The sequence below is a fragment of the Lygodium microphyllum genome, chromosome 12 (assembly GCF_053477565.2).
Source record: "Lygodium microphyllum isolate KBCC chromosome 12, Lygodium_microphyllum_v1.1.10, whole genome shotgun sequence".
NCBI lineage: Eukaryota > Viridiplantae > Streptophyta > Polypodiopsida > Schizaeales > Lygodiaceae > Lygodium > Lygodium microphyllum.
This window is the reverse complement of record NC_141146.1, coordinates 150,841,638-150,860,881: the sequence shown is the minus strand read 5'-3', so window position 1 is coordinate 150,860,881 and position 19,244 is coordinate 150,841,638.

The following is a 19,244-nucleotide window of genomic DNA, read 5'->3' as shown; positions in this document are numbered from 1 at the left end:
TACATGATAAGCTGGATACCAACTTTCTTAGGACCTACTAGGAATTACTTCAAATAATCATGTCTACTACCTTGTTATCTACACTTTAGAATCTCATGCTTTGTTTAAATCCTGCAACCTTTCCCAAATGCAACACTTGATGAATGATTTTTATGTACGATGAAAGTGCAACATGCAACCCTTTCATAACTACAACGTAGTTAAATGAGATTATTGTAGAGTTAGTGTTGGTATATTCTTTCTTGCAAGCACATGCCACATGCCAATCCATAGATTCATTTTTGATACACCACCATTACTTTTCGGATAACCTCCTACGGGTGTTAACAACTTTTCCCCATGAACCATTACAATAAAGATTTTTCCTAAATTGCGTCATAAGCTTATTCTTTCCATGTCTAGTCAAAAATACACTTAATAACTTCAGCCTTATAATGATAGGCGGTAGGTGTTCTGGGCTCGTCACTTTGAAATGCATGATAAGGCAACATAATACTAAGGTCGTAAGACGGATAGACAACTTACGTTCATCATATTGAAAATGCTAATAACTCCATTTCATGTCATGAGATAATTCTAGTAATCGATCAAATAGACAAATTTTCCTCAATTGCCTTTTAATTCGGCTTGGTAAATTTGAACATGCATAGGTGCTTTCATTTCATAACTTTATAGATGCATGATATGCACGGACCCTTTATCTATATTTTATCGAATGTACTATTAACACTACCCATGAATTAATGATAACGTAGTATGAATTTCCCTATGGAGTTAAGCGTATTTAAAACATCTCTTCATGTGGAAATATATTTACGGAACCTGGATTTGTGGATCCGCGGTGATATCCACGTGTAAGTCCGGGGAAGAATGTCCCGCAGGTGCGCCTTGCGTCTTCTTGGGAGCCATTGTAGGCGTAGTCACAAACTTTGCGGTTACCCTCGCTTCTACGCTTTCTCCGAACAGCCTTGAGATGTGCCTTCTCCCTTGTACGCAGGAAATTCCTGAGAAGTTGCGGGAAAAGGCTCTAAGGGAGGCCTTTTTAATCCCCCCCCCTCGCGGTGGAACCCGTGTGCACAAGGCCTTAGGCCTTGTACCTTAGAAGCTTCCAAAAGCTTCTGGGAAGCTGATGCTCCACACGAGCCCACGTGGAATAAAGGTAAAGGTTGAGAGGGAGGGAAAGATCAGTGTCGGGACAGGGAGGAGTTGTGACGTGATGGCGGCCGTTTGACGGCTGGTCGAGGTGGCGGCGGTTCTTGTCAGCAGCGGCGTCAGATTGGGCGTCCTCACGGTGGCTCCCCAGCAAGACAGCGACTCTCCCCTCCTCTTTCCACGCAGCCTCAGGCTTATGGCGATGGCAGCGGCCTCGTCTTCCTCCCTTCTCCAACAACGGCGTGGCTAGCAGTATCCCCATCTCCTCCCTTCAGAGGGAGTATATATAGGCAAGGGGGGGGAGAGAAGGGCTCCCCCACGTGGCCCTTGCATGGGTTCCCCCTTCTCCATGGAGTCCACGACTCCCTCAAGTCCCATCTCTCCCACACTCCCTTTTCTCCAGTCGTGCATCGGCTGGGGAAAAAGGGATTTAAAAAAAAAAAATTTGCCTTGAATATTCAAATTGCCCCTTCCAAGAGGGTGTTTATGTGAGACTTGCGGTTTCGAACTTTCGGGTTTGATTTACCAATGCGGAGGACCCCATTTCTCGCGTGCAGGTCACACATTACACCGCCGATAATTTCAATACGAGAGATAACCTTTGCACAAGGTTTACGTCGTGTGCGGGAAGTCAATATTCACGGGTGGGAATATTACACCATGCCGGTGTGTTTGCAGGGATCCTCCATTTTCCATCACTTGAACGATGACTAGCATGCCATGACATGAGCTTTCCAATAGACTTACACTTGAACATAAGTTGAATACATGGAACAATCAGAAAATGTCACAAAACATTACGAGGCACATCCATTGACTTCATCTCCACTTCGTATCTTGATTCGCCACAAACAGGACACTCTCGTGCGAACTCATGAATCCCATGAAATAAGACACAATCATTGACACATGCATGGATCTTGACATAATTGAGGCCTCCTAGAGATGTCAAGTAATGTCTTGCTTGGTCTCTCTTAGTTGGAAATTTGTTTCCTTTTGGAAGCATTTGTGATAATAACCTATATATATTTTTAAAAGTGAGTTAAAAAACCACCAATATATATTTGTGTCTGATTTTAAAATAGAACAATTAATATTATGATTCATAAGCCAAACTGAATTGATACGTACTTCAATAACGCATTCAAACTGACATTACTTCATCCATAAATTGTTTGCAAGTTAAGTATTTCGAGGGACACCCGAAGAATGGAGTACGGACAACCTTCATACAATGGAGTAGATGACGCTACGTATAGTGGGTCATCTGGCTTCGTAGAGTGACCTTCTCCTCGAACCAGTTGGGAAAATAGATTGTATACCATGTTGTCCAAAATCTCATCCTCTACAACTTGATGGGGCATTTCATGAGGGCTACTATCATGGTCGTCAGTCTCCACTCTTCTTGAAGTCTCTGCCTCCTTGCTTCAACGTTTTGCAGCCTCTCGACACCCGGGAGGGAGCATCTGAGGATGTGGCACCGCATCCTGCTCTCACAAAAGGGAGTTACATGTACGTTGATAAATATTGAGTAACATAGACTAGCAATCTTAGTGTTAAAAATAATGAATACCGGTGATTTTTCTCGGTCCCATTCTCCATACATGTTGAGGTGTGACATTGCAACTCAATGTGCTCGAAAAATACACCCTCGACAACGATTACACATGCATTTAATTTTTCGTCGTACCCATGCATCTCGATTATGAAGACGTAATGTTTCATCTGTTGAACATTGCGTGAGGGAGACAAGAAACGGAGGAAGAGAGAGGAGAAGAGAGAGACGAGACATCGGAAGTGGAACCCCAGAAGTGTGTCAACTGAGCACACATGATAGGAATATATAGAGGGAACCTGGGGCGCTATATATAGACAGACTATATATAGCTAACAGGGGCGCTATATATAGACAAACTATATATAGCTAACACCCCTGCTCAAATAAAGGTCCCTTACTATGGATGAAAAAACCCTTGGAGGCTCAAGGGAAAAACCCACAGCTCTATATAGGCCTACCGTTATATTAATATTCAAAATATAAAATTACAAAGTTGAACTTACAAAAGCCTATTTATAGGCATCAAAGGAGCTACATCACTCGTGAGTTACAACATCAATGGAGATTTGAACTTACAAGAGCCTATTCATAGGCATCAAAGGAGCTACATCAACGGAGAAGGAGCTACATCACTTAGGAGCTACATCACTCCTAAATTACAACAGCCTATTCAAAGGCATCAAAAGAGCTTTATCACTCCTCAATATACGAAATTCCTGCAACTGAACTTCAGATGTAAGCAGTATATCTGTCACATCAAAACTTAAAGAAAAACGTTACAGTGACATTAGAATAACACAAGGTCTATAGAGACGGTTCGTGACGCCGCTCTATAGACAATATAACACATGTGGGGCCCCATGAACAAAATATAAATAAAACAATTTGTCATCAGCTGGAATATAGACGCTCATCAGCTGGAAAGAATATAAACGAAATAATGTGTCATCAACTGGAATATAGACTCTCATCAGCTGGAAAGAATATAAACGAAATAATGTGCCATCAGCTAGAATATAGACCCTCATGAGCTGGAAATAATATAAGCCTTGAGTGGCAATGCCATACAGGCAATCTAGCAAGTGCTTCCGACTGTGTATGTTGTTGACGACAACGTGGAAGCTTTCCTCAGAGCTGAAATAAAATGGAAGAACCTCACAGGCTACTTTGGTGACCAGTTTTCCCAATACTTTGAGTGCTTCTACACGTGAGTCCTGCGCATTGTTGTCCTTTGTCATGCTTATTCTAATGACCTCTAGAAGCAAGAACATTCCAACAGGACAAAGTCCTGGAGGATGGATATTCGCAAAGGGCGAGGGAACCGAAGGTTGTTACATAATGGAGTTGCCAATCTTAAAAAATGTCTAGGCCCCCAACGACCACCAAGCAAGGAGGAAGATTTAGTTCAGCCAATACCAATCTCTATTCCTTATTGTAACGAAGTACCTAGTCCTCTGTTGTCCTCCAAACATAAGCATTAAGAGAATTGTTCCTGTAAGATGTATGCCCTCTTTTGAAGCCCTAACTCCAACATTGTGGGCTATGTTCCCCCCCTGAACTGTCTCCTGCAAGAATGCGCTTATTTGTGATCAGTTCCTATACTGATTTTACACCTGTGTCTACATTCAAATCATTAGTACTGCCATTCACAGGGGGATCACGCTTCCGCTATGGCTAAAAGTTGACTTCAGTCGACCAATATACTGCTCAAGTGCAGGTGATAAGAGAACACTATCCTATTCAGAGGACAGATTTCCATCAAAAAGCTCTTTGATAAGGTCCTCATTAGCTAATTTCACATCCTGCAGTTCCTCAACAGAGTGGAACATCTCTGTCTTGTAGTCTTGCACCATGCTTGCCTCATATCCTGCATCTGGAAGCCCCAAACTTCTTTGCAGGCAGACTCGATACTCAGCATTTCGCAATGTATACCCAGTCTTTACTGAAGAGATCAACAACTTTTCAAGTTCCCCATGTGTAGTCTCAATGGTTACCTGGAATCTATCAGAAGGAAGCAAGCCTAGCATGCCTGAGATGGTCCTCTTCATGGCATCTTTACTATCACTGAATACATCTTCACTTACTTGTGAGGCATCCAAGGGCTCTATTTCTTGAGTCAAATTCCAAAGCACAGAAAGCTCTTCCTCTGATGGATGCCGTTGCTTGGCTCTGCACAATCATTGGCAGTAGCCTCACCATCTGCGCCCTAAAGAAATCCATCCATAGCTTTGTATCATCCAATGCCGGCAATCTTCCAGTGAAACAATGAAGAACCTTTCGTTGAGCATAGAAGCAGTGCTACATCAGAGCAACTGCCAGCAGTAAACGACAACCTCTTTGGGAGAGTGTCACGGAGTCGCTGCTTGTGTCTCCTGCTGCGCAGGGGACTGGATGCACAGAGGGCACTGCACACAAGGTGCCCTTTCAGCTCATAGTAGGCAGTGCCACCGGCTGACAGGGCCTTGGCCAGCATAGTGAATCAGACAAGAATTAGGTGGCTTGACAGGGACTTGGCGAGCATGGTAAAGTCAGACGAGCATCAATGGCAACCGATCACATCCACGCAACCGATGCTCAGAGGGTTCTCACGCTCTAATTCAAGGTGCAACCAAGTCTATGTTGGCATGGTGGAGGGGGGGCTCATCGAGGTGGGCATCGTCCTCCTCTTCGTGGCTGTGACGATGCTGGGAGGTGTCATCGTCTGCGGCCATGGCGACAGGATAGGGCAGGCAGGGGCAGGGGTCAGAGGCAGAGGAGGGCGAGAAGGAGAGGAAAGAGGATGGATGATGGATAGAGAGAGAGAGGAAGAAACACTACTCCTTCACCGTAGGATGCTCCAAGCATGAGAGAGAAGAGAGAGGAAATATCGCTCTGATACCATGTTGAACATTGCGCGAGGGAGACAAGGAACGGAGGAAGAGAGAGGAGAAAAGAGAGACGAGACATCGGAAGTGGAACCCCAGAAGTGTGTCAACTGAGCACACATGATAGGAATATATAGAGGGAACCTGGGGCGCTATATATAGACAGACTATATATAGCTAACAAGGGCGCTATATATAGACAAACTATATATAGCTAACATCATCCTCACTTGAGGATGCGCTTGTTGACTCATCAGCATGCACAGCACTAGGTGATGACGACGACATGATTAAACCTAATTCATGACAACATCAAATTTGTTATTCATATATTTACATAAAAACTTCAAGGCGTATTAATTATTCTAAGATATCAATTTTAAATACACAAAACTTATCATAAATACATAAAAACTTATGATAAGAACTTACTATCAAAACTTATCTTAAATACAAAAACTCATGATAAAAATGTAAGCGCACTAAATGCGCATCTATACCTACGTTTAACTACGTGTCTAAATCTACGTCTATCTGCGCGTCTAAATTCGCATCTATAAGTGCGTTTACGTAAACATAGACTCGTATATACATGCAAAAATAGACGCAAAAGTCAAAATTCAAAAGATACTTGAATCATTTCTTTTCAAACTGCGCCTTTCCTTTCCTGCGTTTTTTGTTCTGAAGCTTGAGTTCAACCGACATGCAGTCTACCTCCACTAGTCTCTTCATGCCTCACCTCCTCATGACTCACCTCTTCTTTCACTTCAAAGAGACAAGAGGGAAAAGAAGAAAACCAAGGAGAGGAAGAAAGAGAGAACAAAAGAGAGGAGAACAAGAGGAAGAAGAAGCAAAGAGAGGAGACAACAAGCAGCAAGCATCAAGGGAAAGTAACTCACCAAGGAGAGGAAGAAGGGAAAGGAAGTAGCGCCACCACCCGTCCACACCAAAGACCCAAGGTGAGTCCTCTTTCTCTCTCTCTCTCTCTCTCTCTCTTTCTATATTAGGATCTATGATTGAACTTCTTATATCACAAATAAATCATGGATGGCAGTTGTCGGATTGAAAGTAGCCGACTAAGCGCGTTTGACAGCGCGTGTAGATTTCAATGCAGACGCAGACATAGATGCGTAGCTATGTTTGTTGTCATCGCGTCTGCAGTCGTGTCTCCAAGCACGTGTATTCTGCATCTCAGACGCGATAATATACACGCTCTGCCCAGAAGCTTTGACTTCAGAGTCGCGTCTCTAGGCGCGTGTATTCTGCATCTCTCAGGCGCGAGAATACACGCGCTATGCCCAGAAGCTTTAACTTCAGAGTCGTGTCTCCAAGCACGTGTATTCTGCATTGCAGATGCGAGAATACACGCACTCTGCCTAGAAGCTTTGACTTCAGAGACACGTCTGAGAGTACGTCTATTTTGCATCTCAGACGCGAATATATACACGCTCTGACTAGAAGGTTTGACTTTAGGGAAGTGCCTGAGAGCGCATCTATTCTGCATCTCAGACGCGATTATAGCATGCTAGTTCTGATAAAAAATAATTTTTTATTTCTAGAATTGTATGAATATGTTACACAATAGTACAGTTTACACAATATTGCAGTTTAGCAAATTTGTCTTATTCCTGTGTTTTGTTTGCAGATGTCGTATCCTGGTTCATCTAGCAATGACCCAGATTTGGATCGCATGAATGATACATTGGGCTTGTTCGATAGAGGGGTCAATGCTTTTTTTGGAGGTTTTCCTATTAAGGAAGACTTCATGGGAGAGATGACTAGATACCTTGGCCGCTCTCCCACAACAGACGAGGTGTTTAGCATCATGTTTGGAATGCCTCTGACGTCTTTGCCTAGCACTGCTTCCCAAACACCAAATGTCCAAACTCCAATTGCAGGTACTCCACGTGTAGTGCCTATACATGCATCGGCTGAAGTACATGTCAAGATTGTGGGAGAGAAGGAAGAAGTCTCACTTGTAGCTCTCTCACTTGCACAATGGGGGAATACACACAAAGGTGGAGATTGAAAATAGTTTTCTCTTCTTAGTTGTGTAAGCCAAAGGAACTCTCGTACAAAGAAATAGAAGAACCCTATATATGGGTCTCAAACAAAACTCAACTAACTAAGGTGGCATACTAACTGAACCACGAACTAGAGTAGATAAGGATAGCTGTTATCTAGCTATTATTCATGGGCGGTGTACCAATTGCATCTGCAACTAACAAGTCGGTGACATAAATGCACAACGATCACCCTGGCATATCACGAGTGGAGCTCGATATCTCAACACTCCCCCTCAAGCTCAATCTCAATTCTTGCACACCAAGCAAGTCTCTGAATTTGCGCAGCTTCTCTGCGCCCAATGCCTTCGTGAATATGTCAGTTACCTGATCCTTTGTGCTGACATAAACTAGATCAATAAGACCTAGTAAAACCCTCTCTCCTACATAGTGATAATGCACCTCAATGTGCTTTGTTCTAGTATGATATACTGGGTTATTTGCCAAGTGTATACTACTCATGTTGTCACAATAAATGACAACTAGTCCATCTGTAGGCTGATGCATATCATAAAGTAGCTTATGCAATCAAGCTACTTACATGCACCCATTGCTGCACCCCTGTACTCAGCCTCTGTGCTCGACAAGGCAACTGTAGGCTGTTTCTTGCTGCTCCAAGTGACCGCAGCACTTCCAAAAGAGAACACATATCCATTGGTAGATTGTCTATCAGAAATACTATCAGCCCAATCAGCATCAGTGTATCCATGCAACTATATCTGAATCCCAATCTCATAAAATAGTCCATACTGCAATGTGGACTTCACATACCTGAGTATGCGTCTAGCCGCATCCAAATGCAGTTTCCTTGGAGCCTGCATAAACTGACTTACCAATCCAACAACATAGCTCAAATCTGGCCTGACAATAGTCATATAAATCAAACTTCCTACTATACGCCTATACATAGTAGGGTCTTCCAGAAGCTCACCTGCATCTACGCTCAGCTTTACTTTTTGCTCCAAGGAACTGAAATAGGCTTACAGCATATCATCCCATATTTGGACAGCATGTCCAATCTATACTGCCTCTGCAAGAGCCATATCCCACTTGGTGATCTTATCACCTCAATGCCCAAGAAATAACGCAGCTCTCCCAAATCCTTCATCTCAAACTTCTGCTTCAATAGCATTTTCACATGAAGGATATCTTCATCACTATCACCTGTGATAATCAAATCATCAACATAAATGCCACGCAGCATAATATATTTCTCTATTTTTCTCACATAAAGTGAGAAATCTGCCTTGGAAATCTGAAAGCCAATAGTGACAAGATATTGTCCTATCTTGTCAGACCATGCTCTAGGTACTTGTTTCAAGCCATACAAGGATTTCTTCAACCTACAAACAAACTCAGGATGAATAGTATGCACATAACCTGGTGGCTGCTCCATATAGACCTCTTCTTGCAAATCACCATACAAGAAGGCATTCTTTACATCCATCTGATGTAAAGACCATCCCTTTGATGCAGCCATAGCAATGACTGCTCTTATGGTTTCCATCCTTGCAACCGGACTAAATGTTTCTTCATAATCAATGCCATATGTTTGTGCATACCCCTTAACTACTAATCTTGCCTTGTATCTGTTCACAGAACCATCTGCATTGTGCTTCACCTTATAAACCCACTTACAACCAATTGCATTCTTATCTTTAGGCAAAGGTACCAATTCCCATGTAGCATTTGCTTCCAAAGCATCCATTTCTTCATCCATGGCTTTCTCCCATTTTTCTTTTCCCATGGCTTGCTCAAAAGAAGTGGGTTCTGGCTCCTGTATTACTTTGACTATATAGGCATAGTGAATGGTTGTAAATTCATCATATTTCAGCCTATCCATAGGATACCTAGCTCTGGTAGACCTACGCAAAGTAGACTCACTTCCAGGTGCTCTCAAAACTGTCAAGAATCGCGTGGTGGAAGGGGTTGCTCAAGATGCTGCGCCGAACACACACAGAATGCACAAGGAGAAGCTCACTCAAGAGACAAGAAGAGAGATGGAGGCCAAAACGTTTTCTTGCTGGTTTTTTCTTCTTCTTCCACACACTTTACAATGTACACAAAGTATAGATAAGATACAACATAAAAGGAAATGGCCTAATAAGTCAAACAATGCATAACCGACTACACTAGTCGACTGGCGCTATAACTATGCCAGCTGTAAATAGGTGTAACAACCTGAATATAATAAGTAATGAGTCAGTGGCCATGTGAGAGTCATAATGACCACCGACGTGCTAAGTGTAGACGTGTGGACCCATCTAACCAGGCGGTCCATCATCCATGTCCACATGTGTTGAGCTTGCCATCTCAACACTCCCCCTCAAGCTCAACTGTATCTCTGCAACTCCAAGTAAGCTTCGAAACTTTTGAAGCTTCTCTGTACCCAATGCCTTCGTGAAGATATCAGCTATCTGATCCTGTGTGCTGACATACACCAAGTCAATCTCACCTGCTAGTACCTTCTCTCTCACAAAGTGGTAGTGTACCTCAATATGTTTTGTCCTGGCATGGAACACAGGGTTCCTAGCCAACTGTATACTGCTCATGTTGTCACAATAAATGACAACTGGACCTTCCACCTGCACATCCAAATCAGCCAGTAACTTTTGCAGCCATACTACCTCACATGCTGCAACAGCAGCACCTCTATACTCAGCCTCTGTACTCGACAAAGCAACTGTAGATTGCTTTTTGCTGCTCCAAGCAACTGCTGCACTACCAAGAGAGAACATGTATCCGCTGGTAGATCGTCTATCAGACATACTACCAGCCCAATCTGCATCTGTGTATCCAAACACCTGTACATCTGTACCTGCCTCATAGAAAAGTCCATAATGTAATGTGGACTTCACATATCTCAATATGCGTCTGACTGCATCCAAATGTGGCTTTCTAGGTACTTGCATAAACTGACTCACAAGACCAACAGCGTAGCTCAAGTCTGGCCTTGTAATGGTCATGTAGATCAAACTCCCCACTATCCTCCTGAACATAGTAGGGTCTTCTATCTCATCCCCAACATCAGCACTCAGCTTCACATTCTGCTCCAACGGGACTGAAAGTGGTTTGCATGCAGTCATACCATACTTGGACAACATATCCAAGCCATACTGTCTTTGGAACAGCCATATACCATCATCACATCTGATCACCTCAATGCCAAGGAAGTACCTTAGCTCACCTAAATCCTTCATCTCAAACTTCATCTTCAAACAGCCCTTGACTTCAGCAATTCCACTATCACTATCACCTGTAATAATCAAGTCATCCACATAGATGACTATGATGACCAAACCTGCATCTCCCTTTCTCACATAAAGTGAGTGATCAGCATCAGAAACATAAAAGCCAATATTGACAAGATACTCTCTGATCTTGTCAGACCATGCTCTTGGTGCTTGCTTGAGCCCATAGAGTGCCTTCTTCAACCTGCACACATACGTGGGATGCTCTAAATCTTCATAACCTGCTGGCTGATCCATATACACTTCTTCCTGCAAATCACCATGCAAGAAGGCATTCTTTACATCCATTTGCTGCAACCTCCAACCTTTGGCTGCTGCCAAAGCAATCACACATCTGACAGTTGCCATCCTAGCAACTGGACTGAAGGTTTCATCATAATCTATGCCATATGTTTGGGCATAGCCTTTTGCAACCAGCCTAGCTTTGTACCTGCTAATAGAACCATCTGCATTGTGCTTAATCTTATAAACCCACTTACATCCAATAGCTTTCTTTCCCTTTGGCAATGATACTAGATCCCAAGTCTTATTGGCCTCTAATGCAGCCATCTCCTCATCCATTGCTGCATCCCAATGAGCATGACCAACAGCCTCCTCAAAACATGTGGGCTCAACATCCTCAACTAGTTTCACCATATAAGCATAATGGTGAGCTGCATAACCCTCAAAACCAAATCTTTTAACAGGGTATCTCACCCTGCTAGACGTGCGTACCACTGGATCACTCAATGGAGTCTTTGCATTAACACGTGCTCTCTGCACACCTGGAGTCCTCACTGAAGGAATGCCAAGCTCATCATCCAAGCTCTCTGAGCCACTGGAGTCCCCATCAAGAACTGCATCAATGCCTTCTGACACTTTATTCTTTCCTTTGTCTTTACCTGTAGTGCTACTAGATGCACTCGAAGATGTAGAGGTACTCCTTAGTCTCCCAGACCAAGGACTACCAGATGATGTCTCTGGTCCACTAAGAGTCCGTGATTCTTGCCTTTCAGCCTGCACATGAGTGTCATGATCATCATCAACATCTAATGCATCACCACTAGATGCATACCAACTGCTCATTTCATCAAAGATGACATCCCTGCTCACTCTGAACTTACATGTGACAGGGTTGTAACAGCGATACCCTTTTTGCTCTAAAGAGTATCCAATAAAGATACACTTTTCAGCCTTTGGATCCAGTTTCTTCCGCAACTCATCTGGTACATGAACATACGCAATGCAGCCAAACACTTTCAAGTGTGAAACATCAGGCTTCTTACCTGTAAAACATTCTTCGGGGGTCATACCATGAACTGCAGCTGTGGGAGTTCTGTTCATAATATAAACAGCAGTATGAACAGCCTCAGACCAAAAATGCTTAGGCATATTCTTTTCAGCCATCAAGGCGCGTGCAACTTCTGCAATATGCCTGTTTTTCCTTTCTGCAACCCCATTTTGCTGTGGGGTATACCTGCATGTGAACTGTCTCTTTATCCCATGAGACCTCAGAAAATCACTGAACTCATTTGAGAGGTACTCTCCCCCTCCATCTGACCTCAGGCACTTTACTTTCAAGCCTGTTTCTCTTTCAACTGTAGCCTTGAAAGTTCTAAAATGCTCAAAAGCTTCACTCTTTTCCTTCATAAAATATACCCACAGCTTTCTAGAACAATCATCAATGAATGTGACAAAGTATGAACTGCCTCCAAGAGATACATTTTGTGTAGGCCCCCAAATGTCTGTATGTACAACATCAAGAATATTTCTGCTTACATCTCTATCATGTGAAAAAGGTTGCCTTGCCTGCTTACCAAATTGACATGCTTCACATACCTTCTGAAATTCTGCAACTCTAAATGTAGGCAAACCTGTAACCAACCCTTTGGACTGCATTAGTTTCAGCCTTTGTACATTTGCATGTCCAATGCGTTTGTGCCAAATTTCAATGTCTGCAACAACACCTTTTCCTTTGGCATACATAGCAGCATTCATAGTAGGGATTCCGGCATCTAGAGTGAACATACGTCCAACTCTACTTCCCTTTGCTACCAACCTGCACTTGTCATTGAAGTCTTCTACAAAGCAGCCCTTTGCATTAAATCTGACTTGCAGCCCTTGCTCTACCATTTGACCGACTGACACCAAGTTCTTTGTAATAGATGGTACATGTAATACATCTGAAAGACTCTTTGTCTTACCATCATGCAAGGACAAGGGAACTTTTCCAATGTGTGAAATTGGGTGGCATGAGTCATCACCCGTCTGCACATAACCTGCATTCTGCAAATTCTGCATCTCTCCAAACCATTCTGCATGGCTGGTCATATGATTGGATGCACCTGAATCAACATACCAAACATCTTCATGTGTTCCCTTTCCTGTAATAGCATTCAGCATATGCTGCATAACGAACAAACGTTCATTTTTGTCTTCATTCTGTCGTGAAGACGATGCATAGTTTCCTTGCTGCAACTTACCACTGCGGATATCATCTCTCTTAGCATAACATTGGGCTGCAATATGACCTGTTTTACCACAGTAGTGGCACACAATACCAGAGTTGTTAGAACCTCTGTTCTGCCATCCACCTCTTCCTCTAAAGCTCCCCCTGCCTCTAAAGTTACCACGACCTCCTGAAACCTGCATATCGCCAAATTGCTGATTCAATCTGTTTTGCTGGTTGTCACTACCACGTCCTGTACCACGGCCTCTTGAAGAGAACCTGCCACGTCCCCTTCCAGAACTGGAGTAGAAAGCTTGGACCTGTTCACCACTTCTTTCAGATGTCTCACTCTGCATGTTGATCTCTTCAGTGATCATAAGGGAGACCAATTCATCGAAATCTGGAAATGGCTTTCTAACATATACGGAAGTTACAAAAGACTTCCAAGCCTTTTCATTGTTAAGTCCACCCAAGGTAGACGACACCAAATCATCATCATCGGGCATTGCATCAATCGCTGCCAATGCATCTGCAATGCTTCTTACTTTCAATGCATACTCATTGATAGACATCTTCCCTTTCTTCAATGTATTCAACTCTTGCTTGAGTTGAATCTTTCGTGCCTTTGTATTTACAGAAAACATACTTTCAAGTATGGTCCAAGCTGCATATGCATTCTCTGCATTTCTAATGTGTCCCAGCATGTTATTGTCAATTACTGCAGACAACCAATACATGACCTTCTTGTCTTTTGCATTCCATTCCTTTCGTGCCTTTGTCTCTTCTACAGTTGGAGGATCACTCACCTCCGGCTCCTTTTCTTCACCTGAAACGAACTCATAGAGGCCTTTTCCAATAAGGAAGTTCGTGACACGAAACTTCCATGATGGGTAGTTGTTCTTGTCGAGCTTCTCAATGATGGGGCTTCCACTGTTCTCTGCCATTATCACGAAACTAATACCAAACAGCAAGCAAATCTTCTGCAACCCTTGACCTGTAGTGCACAGCAATATACCAGACAGCCTTTTTTACTGTCTGCTCAACAATACATGCAATCTGCAACCAGTTTGCAGATAAACCTTGTGTTTACTCACTGATAAACACCTTTGAACTTACAGATCTGAAATCTGTAACCTGCGCACCCACGTTCGGTCAATACAGTCGAAGTCACAGTGTACCCCGAAACTGCTGTCCGCAACCTTGCGGCTCTAAAACGGGCCCTGAAACGGCCTCAAACGCCCAAAATCTCTTCGCGCACACCAAATCTCACTGCAATCTGAGATTTTTGCTCTGCCCTGCTTCCGGTGCCTCCACAGGCACTATCCAAGAGAAGGAGTGGAAGAATGGGAGAGATTCTTACCCGTAGCTTGCTTGCTCGAACCTTGCTTCTTCTCCTTTGCTTCAACCTTCGAAATCAGCCTCTCTCAATGGCGCGGCTCTGATACCATGTCAAGAATCGCGTGGTGGAAGGGGTTGCTCAAGATGCTGCGCCGAACACACACAGAATGCACAAGGAGAAGCTCACTCAAGAGACAAGAAGAGAGATGGAGGCCAAAACGTTTTCTTGCTGGTTTTTTCTTCTTCTTCCACACACTTTACAATGTACACAAAGTATAGATAAGATACAACATAAAAGGAAATGGCCTAATAAGTCAAACAATGCATAACCGACTACACTAGTCGACTGGCGCTATAACTATGCCAGCTGTAAATAGGTGTAACAACCTGAATATAATAAGTAATGAGTCAGTGGCCATGTGAGAGTCATAATGACCACCGACGTGCTAAGTGTAGACGTGTGGACCCATCTAACCAGGCGGTCCATCATCCATGTCCACATGTGTTGAGCTTGCCATCTCAACAAAAACATCCCTGGTCTTCCTTACTCCAGGTGTAACAATAGAAGGAATACCCAACTCATCATCAATGCTTTGTTTTGAGCCACTGGATTCACCATCCACATAAGAGTGACCTGCATTCACATCAAACATGGGCTGATCTACCTTCTCTTTTCCTTTTCGTGATACCTGTATACCACTATCTGCATTGCTTTGAGAAGATTCTCCTGATCTCAATTTGCCTGTCCATGGCGAAGAATGTGAAGCACTGCTGGAGCACACTCCATGTCCACTAATATCTTGTGACTGCTGTTGTGAATTCTGTGCAGCATTACCATTTTGTGTATCTACATTATCAATCACAGTTACTGGTTTATACCAGCTACTCATCTCATCAAAAACAACATCTCTGCTCACTATAAACTTACGAGTAGAAGGGTTATAGCATCTATACCCTTTCTACAGAGAGTAACCAATAAAGATGCACTTATCAGCTTTTGGATCCAACTTGGATCTCAACTCATCTGGCACATGAATATAGGCAATGCAACAAAAAAATTTCAAATGAGAAATATCTGGTTTCCTACCAGTATACCTCTCCTATGGAGTCATGCCATGTATTGCTGCAGTGGGAGTCTTGTTCATTATGTAGACTGTTGTAGCAACTGCCTCATCCCAGTAAAAATCTGGTAGGTCTTTTTCATTGAGCATGGCACGAGATACCTCTCCAATATGCCTATTTTTTCTTTCTGCAATTCCATTTTGCTGTGGGATATGACTACATGAATATTGCTGCTTTATACCATGCTCCTACAAGGACCTTGCAAACTCATTTGAGAGGTACTCTCCCCCTCCATCTGACTTTAGGCATTTTATTTGCAGGCCTGTTTCTTTTTCAACCATAGCTTTAAAAGTTTTGAAATGCCCAAAGACTTCACTTTTCTTTTTCATAAAATACACCCAAAATTTTCTACTATAGTCATCAATAAAAGTGACAAAATAATGACAGCCTCCAATAGATGCAGCTTTAGTAGTCCACATATTAGAGTGGATTAATTCCAATGGCTTCTTACTCTCTTGAACATGTCTAGGAAATGGTTTCGTTGCCTGTTTTCCAAATTGACAGGTTTCACATACGTTATGCATTTCTGCAACCTTGAATTTAGGCAATCCTGCAACAATATTTTGGGCCTGCATTGATTTAAGTCGCTATACATTAATATGACCAATGCATTTATGCCAGATATCAATATCTGCAACTACACTGGTCCCATGTGTAAACATTGCTGCACTCAATTAAGGCATGTCTGCATCCAATGTAAACATTCTGCCCTTCTTATTTCCGTTTGCTATCAAGCGAACTTTATTTTTCATATCCTCAACAAAGCATTCATGAGGATTAAATTTGACCTGTAAGCCCTGCTCAACCATTTGACCAGCAAAAACCAGATTCTTGGTGATATTCAGGACATGAAATACATCTGACAGGTATTTCTTTTTCCCATCCTGCATAGACAAAGGAATTTTTCTAATCTGCACAATAGGATGTGCAGTATCATCATCAGTCTCCACAAATCCTAGTTTTTCCATTTTCATTGCATCCTACATCCATTCTGCATGACCTGTCATGTGGTTTAATGCACCTGAGTCAACATACCACACTTCGTTGCTTTCTTCTGCACTTATCACAGAATTGTTCATGTGCTGCACCATAAACAAATGCTCATTTCTGTCATTACCCTGTCTACTAGAAGATGCATAATTTCCTTGTTGTAATTTTTCATTCATGATGTCATTTTGCTTTTTATAGCAGTCTTTAGCCATATGACCCATTTTACCACAGTAGTAACATTCAACATTGCTATTTGCATTTTGGCCTCTTTGCCATCCACCACGACCTCTTTGGCTCCCCCTGCCTCTAGAGTTACCACGTCCTCCTCCATAGGACAAGTTTTCTTGAGTTTGCTGCATATTCTGATTTCTACCACGGCCTCCAGATCGGCCTCCTCTATCTCTGCCTCTATCTCTTCCAGCATTTGAGTAGAAGACAGTTTCTTTTGAAGTTCCTCCTGAAGAAGATGCACCACCATTTCTCTGCTCCTCAGAAATTAGAAGAGCAATCAACTCCTCAAAATCAGGAAATCTTTCACGGACGGAAATGGATGTTCGGAACTGTGCATAATCCTTTCCTAGACCATTCAAAGTCACGGAAACTAAATCATCATCTTCCACTAGCGACCCAATGGAAGCAAGTGCATCTGCAATCTTCTTCACCTTCATGTGGTAGTCATTGATGCTCGTACTTTCTCATTGCACATTGTGCAACTCTTGCTTGAGCTACATTTTCCTGGCTTGCGTGTTTGTGCTATACATTTTTGAAAAAGTATCCCATGCCTCCTTTGGAGTACTTGCATCCTGAATATGCACAATCATAGAGTCTGGAATACTGATAGACAGCCAGTACATAACTTTTCTGGCTCTCTCATGCCATCCTTTAAATGCCTACATTTGCTGTTGATTGGGAACATCAGGAAGTATTGGTTCTTCTTCATTTCCTGCAACAAATTCCCAATATCCTTTTCCCATAAGGAAATTCTTCATTCTAAACTTTCATGCTTGGAAGTGGTTCTTGTCAAGCTTTTCAATGACAATCTGTAAAAGAGAATCAGACGCCATTACAGAACATTGCAAAAAATTCTGTCACTGTAAAAAACACAGCTTCAGTCTCATAAGGGCAAATCTGCAAAACTGACGAAAGTGGTATTTGACCACACAGTCACTTCCTAGTGACGATTTTGCATCAACAGGCAACAAGGATGATTCTGTAACTCTTAATGTCTCTGCGCACAGGCATACGATGCAATTTCTACGGTAACTTTTCACCAACTTGTAGAACAGTGGTCGCACAGGATAAAACAAGGCCTTTTCTTGAGTGCGTGCAGAAAACTTTCGCCTCCAAAACAGGCCCCGAAATGGCGTCAAATAAAAAATCCAGAGCTACCAAGGGCTAAAGCCCTTGCCCGCAGCATATATTGCCCTCTTGCTACACCGTGAAGGGCGTCTCAATCTGAGACAATGTACTCTTGCACTTTCCGGCTGTGCTACCTGCAGAGACTTGCTCCTAAAACAGAAATATGAAAGCAACACTGGTCCTCTTACCAGAACACCGCAAACTTGATTTGCTTTCTTGAGCTCCTTACCACGAACAAGGCTCTGATACCATGTTAAGATTGTGGGAGAGAAGGAAGGAGTCTCACTTGTAGCTCTCTCACTTGCACAATGGGGGAATACACACAAAGGTGGACTGAAAATAGTTTTCCTCTTCTTAGTTGTGTAAGCCAAAAGAACTCTCATACAAAGAAATAGAAGAACCCTATATATGGGTCTCAAACCAAACTCAACTAACTAAGGTGGCATACTTACTGAACCACGAACTAGAGTAGATAAGGATAACTTTCATCTAACTATTATTCATGGGCAATGTACCAACCGCATCTGCAACTAACAAGTCGATGACATAAATGCACAACGGTCACCCTGGCATATCACACGAGTGGAGCTCGATATCTCAACAGTACAAGCATCAGTCGATGCACATGCATTTGCAGAAGCACGTGCATCTAGCGAGGTAGAGGGTAGTCGACAGAGAGGGAGGAGGGAGCGTCGAGGGGGAGGATGAGGCTTGTGTGGGGATCGCCTAAGAGGTGGCGAGCGATCACCCTCACCAGAAGATCACGTAGAGGAGCCTGTACGCGAGTACTATAGAGTTATAGATACTGGTGGCATCTTCCATGATGATGAAGGAAGGGATGTAATGGCGTACATGAGGAGCGTCGTGCATGCGACGTATAAAGATTGTTTCATTTACTTCAAGAATCAGAAAAGCGGCTTGTGGCAGGAGGTGTTGAGGTCAGTCCATAGGAGGTACCCAAATCCTGAGGGTCAGTGATTCTTGGATGATTGGGGATGCACAAAAGTGAGGGATTTGCTTCACAACAAAAGATCCCACCTCATGACATGCGCCAAGGAGTCACTGCGGAGACAGGAGGAGGGGCGTGGAGCCTATAGCCAACCACCTATGTGCCACCGC